We start from the raw sequence: 5,000 nt of genomic DNA, 5'->3' as shown, positions 1-5,000 counted from the left end.
GGTTAGGTTAGGTTAGGTTAGGTTAGGTTAGGTTAGGTTAGGTTAGGTTAGGTTAGGTTAGGTTAGGTTAGGTTAGGTTAGGTTAGGTTAGGTTAGGTTAGGTTAGGTTAGGTTAGGTTAGGTTAGGTTAGGTTAGGTTAGGTTAGGTTAGGTTAGGTTAGGTTAGGTTAGGTTAGGTTAGGTTAGGTTAGGTTAGGTTAGGTTAGGTTAGGTTAGGTTAGGTTAGGTTAGGTTAGGTTAGGTTAGGTTAGGTTAGGTTAGGTTAGGTTAGGTTAGGTTAGGTTAGGTTAGGTTAGGTTAGGTTAGGTTAGGTTAGGTTAGGTTAGGTTAGGTTAGGTTAGGTTAGGTTAGGTTAGGTTAGGTTAGGTTAGGTTAGGTTAGGTTAGGTTAGGTTAGGTTAGGTTAGGTTAGGTTAGGTTAGGTTAGGTTAGGTTAGGTTAGGTTAGGTTAGGTTAGGTTAGGTTAGGTTAGGTTAGGTTAGGTTAGGTTAGGTTAGGTTAGGTTAGGTTAGGTTAGGTTAGGTTAGGTTAGGTTAGGTTAGGTTAGGTTAGGTTAGGTTAGGTTAGGTTAGGTTAGGTTAGGTTAGGTTAGGTTAGGTTAGGTTAGGTTAGGTTAGGTTAGGTTAGGTTAGGTTAGGTTAGGTTAGGTTAGGTTAGGTTAGGTTAGGTTAGGTTAGGTTAGGTTAGGTTAGGTTAGGTTAGGTTAGGTTAGGTTAGGTTAGGTTAGGTTAGGTTAGGTTAGGTTAGGTTAGGTTAGGTTAGGTTAGGTTAGGTTAGGTTAGGTTAGGTTAGGTTAGGTTAGGTTAGGTTAGGTTAGGTTAGGTTAGGTTAGGTTAGGTTAGGTTAGGTTAGGTTAGGTTAGGTTAGGTTAGGTTAGGTTAGGTTAGGTTAGGTTAGGTTAGGTTAGGTTAGGTTAGGTTAGGTTAGGTTAGGTTAGGTTAGGTTAGGTTAGGTTAGGTTAGGTTAGGTTAGGTTAGGTTAGGTTAGGTTAGGTTAGGTTAGGTTAGGTTAGGTTAGGTTAGGTTAGGTTAGGTTAGGTTAGGTTAGGTTAGGTTAGGTTAGGTTAGGTTAGGTTAGGTTAGGTTAGGTTAGGTTAGGTTAGGTTAGGTTAGGTTAGGTTAGGTTAGGTTAGGTTAGGTTAGGTTAGGTTAGGTTAGGTTAGGTTAGGTTAGGTTAGGTTAGGTTAGGTTAGGTTAGGTTAGGTTAGGTTAGGTTAGGTTAGGTTAGGTTAGGTTAGGTTAGGTTAGGTTAGGTTAGGTTAGGTTAGGTTAGGTTAGGTTAGGTTAGGTTAGGTTAGGTTAGGTTAGGTTAGGTTAGGTTAGGTTAGGTTAGGTTAGGTTAGGTTAGGTTAGGTTAGGTTAGGTTAGGTTAGGTTAGGTTAGGTTAGGTTAGGTTAGGTTAGGTTAGGTTAGGTTAGGTTAGGTTAGGTTAGGTTAGGTTAGGTTAGGTTAGGTTAGGTTAGGTTAGGTTAGGTTAGGTTAGGTTAGGTTAGGTTAGGTTAGGTTAGGTTAGGTTAGGTTAGGTTAGGTTAGGTTAGGTTAGGTTAGGTTAGGTTAGGTTAGGTTAGGTTAGGTTAGGTTAGGTTAGGTTAGGTTAGGTTAGGTTAGGTTAGGTTAGGTTAGGTTAGGTTAGGTTAGGTTAGGTTAGGTTAGGTTAGGTTAGGTTAGGTTAGGTTAGGTTAGGTTAGGTTAGGTTAGGTTAGGTTAGGTTAGGTTAGGTTAGGTTAGGTTAGGTTAGGTTAGGTTAGGTTAGGTTAGGTTAGGTTAGGTTAGGTTAGGTTAGGTTCGGTTAGGTTAGGTTAGGTTAGGTTAGGTTAGGTTAGGTTAGGTTAGGTTAGGTTAGGTTAGGTTAGGTTAGGTTAGGTTAGGTTAGGTTAGGTTAGGTTAGGTTAGGTTAGGTTAGGTTAGGTTAGGTTAGGTTAGGTTAGGTTAGGTTAGGTTAGGTTAGGTTAGGTTAGGTTAGGTTAGGTTAGGTTAGGTTAGGTTAGGTTAGGTTAGGTTAGGTTAGGTTAGGTTAGGTTAGGTTAGGTTAGGTTAGGTTAGGTTAGGTTAGGTTAGGTTAGGTTAGGTTAGGTTAGGTTAGGTTAGGTTAGGTTAGGTTAGGTTAGGTTAGGTTAGGTTAGGTTAGGTTAGGTTAGGTTAGGTTAGGTTAGGTTAGGTTAGGTTAGGTTAGGTTAGGTTAGGTTAGGTTAGGTTAGGTTAGGTTAGGTTAGGTTAGGTTAGGTTAGGTTAGGTTAGGTTAGGTTAGGTTAGGTTAGGTTAGGTTAGGTTAGGTTAGGTTAGGTTAGGTTAGGTTAGGTTAGGTTAGGTTAGGTTAGGTTAGGTTAGGTTAGGTTAGGTTAGGTTAGGTTAGGTTAGGTTAGGTTAGGTTAGGTTAGGTTAGGTTAGGTTAGGTTAGGTTAGGTTAGGTTAGGTTAGGTTAGGTTAGGTTAGGTTAGGTTAGGTTAGGTTAGGTTAGGTTAGGTTAGGTTAGGTTAGGTTAGGTTAGGTTAGGTTAGGTTAGGTTAGGTTAGGTTAGGTTAGGTTAGGTTAGGTTAGGTTAGGTTAGGTTAGGTTAGGTTAGGTTAGGTTAGGTTAGGTTAGGTTAGGTTAGGTTAGGTTAGGTTAGGTTAGGTTAGGTTAGGTTAGGTTAGGTTAGGTTAGGTTAGGTTAGGTTAGGTTAGGTTAGGTTAGGTTAGGTTAGGTTAGGTTAGGTTAGGTTAGGTTAGGTTAGGTTAGGTTAGGTTAGGTTAGGTTAGGTTAGGTTAGGTTAGGTTAGGTTAGGTTAGGTTAGGTTAGGTTAGGTTAGGTTAGGTTAGGTTAGGTTAGGTTAGGTTAGGTTAGGTTAGGTTAGGTTAGGTTAGGTTAGGTTAGGTTAGGTTAGGTTAGGTTAGGTTAGGTTAGGTTAGGTTAGGTTAGGTTAGGTTAGGTTAGGTTAGGTTAGGTTAGGTTAGGTTAGGTTAGGTTAGGTTAGGTTAGGTTAGGTTAGGTTAGGTTAGGTTAGGTTAGGTTAGGTTAGGTTAGGTTAGGTTAGGTTAGGTTAGGTTAGGTTAGGTTAGGTTAGGTTAGGTTAGGTTAGGTTAGGTTAGGTTAGGTTAGGTTAGGTTAGGTTAGGTTAGGTTAGGTTAGGTTAGGTTAGGTTAGGTTAGGTTAGGTTAGGTTAGGTTAGGTTAGGTTAGGTTAGGTTAGGTTAGGTTAGGTTAGGTTAGGTTAGGTTAGGTTAGGTTAGGTTAGGTTAGGTTAGGTTAGGTTAGGTTAGGTTAGGTTAGGTTAGGTTAGGTTAGGTTAGGTTAGGTTAGGTTAGGTTAGGTTAGGTTAGGTTAGGTTAGGTTAGGTTAGGTTAGGTTAGGTTAGGTTAGGTTAGGTTAGGTTAGGTTAGGTTAGGTTAGGTTAGGTTAGGTTAGGTTAGGTTAGGTTAGGTTAGGTTAGGTTAGGTTAGGTTAGGTTAGGTTAGGTTAGGTTAGGTTAGGTTAGGTTAGGTTAGGTTAGGTTAGGTTAGGTTAGGTTAGGTTAGGTTAGGTTAGGTTAGGTTAGGTTAGGTTAGGTTAGGTTAGGTTAGGTTAGGTTAGGTTAGGTTAGGTTAGGTTAGGTTAGGTTAGGTTAGGTTAGGTTAGGTTAGGTTAGGTTAGGTTAGGTTAGGTTAGGTTAGGTTAGGTTAGGTTAGGTTAGGTTAGGTTAGGTTAGGTTAGGTTAGGTTAGGTTAGGTTAGGTTAGGTTAGGTTAGGTTAGGTTAGGTTAGGTTAGGTTAGGTTAGGTTAGGTTAGGTTAGGTTAGGTTAGGTTAGGTTAGGTTAGGTTAGGTTAGGTTAGGTTAGGTTAGGTTAGGTTAGGTTAGGTTAGGTTAGGTTAGGTTAGGTTAGGTTAGGTTAGGTTAGGTTAGGTTAGGTTAGGTTAGGTTAGGTTAGGTTAGGTTAGGTTAGGTTAGGTTAGGTTAGGTTAGGTTAGGTTAGGTTAGGTTAGGTTAGGTTAGGTTAGGTTAGGTTAGGTTAGGTTAGGTTAGGTTAGGTTAGGTTAGGTTAGGTTAGGTTAGGTTAGGTTAGGTTAGGTTAGGTTAGGTTAGGTTAGGTTAGGTTAGGTTAGGTTAGGTTAGGTTAGGTTAGGTTAGGTTAGGTTAGGTTAGGTTAGGTTAGGTTAGGTTAGGTTAGGTTAGGTTAGGTTAGGTTAGGTTAGGTTAGGTTAGGTTAGGTTAGGTTAGGTTAGGTTAGGTTAGGTTAGGTTAGGTTAGGTTAGGTTAGGTTAGGTTAGGTTAGGTTAGGTTAGGTTAGGTTAGGTTAGGTTAGGTTAGGTTAGGTTAGGTTAGGTTAGGTTAGGTTAGGTTAGGTTAGGTTAGGTTAGGTTAGGTTAGGTTAGGTTAGGTTAGGTTAGGTTAGGTTAGGTTAGGTTAGGTTAGGTTAGGTTAGGTTAGGTTAGGTTAGGTTAGGTTAGGTTAGGTTAGGTTAGGTTAGGTTAGGTTAGGTTAGGTTAGGTTAGGTTAGGTTAGGTTAGGTTAGGTTAGGTTAGGTTAGGTTAGGTTAGGTTAGGTTAGGTTAGGTTAGGTTAGGTTAGGTTAGGTTAGGTTAGGTTAGGTTAGGTTAGGTTAGGTTAGGTTAGGTTAGGTTAGGTTAGGTTAGGTTAGGTTAGGTTAGGTTAGGTTAGGTTAGGTTAGGTTAGGTTAGGTTAGGTTAGGTTAGGTTAGGTTAGGTTAGGTTAGGTTAGGTTAGGTTAGGTTAGGTTAGGTTAGGTTAGGTTAGGTTAGGTTAGGTTAGGTTAGGTTAGGTTAGGTTAGGTTAGGTTAGGTTAGGTTAGGTTAGGTTAGGTTAGGTTAGGTTAGGTTAGGTTAGGTTAGGTTAGGTTAGGTTAGGTTAGGTTAGGTTAGGTTAGGTTAGGTTAGGTTAGGTTAGGTTAGGTTAGGTTAGGTTAGGTTAGGTTAGGTTAGGTTAGGTTAGGTTAGGTTAGGTTAGGTTAGGTTAGGTTAGGTTAGGTTAGGTTAGGTTAGGTTAGGTTAGGTTAGGTTAGGTTAGGTTAGGTTAGGTTAGGTTAGGTTA

This window comes from Plutella xylostella, chromosome 4, assembly GCF_932276165.1.
Source record: "Plutella xylostella chromosome 4, ilPluXylo3.1, whole genome shotgun sequence".
Classification (NCBI taxonomy): Eukaryota; Metazoa; Arthropoda; class Insecta; order Lepidoptera; family Plutellidae; genus Plutella; species Plutella xylostella.
The sequence above is the reverse complement of the archived record's forward strand: the minus strand, read 5'-3'. Positions refer to the sequence as shown.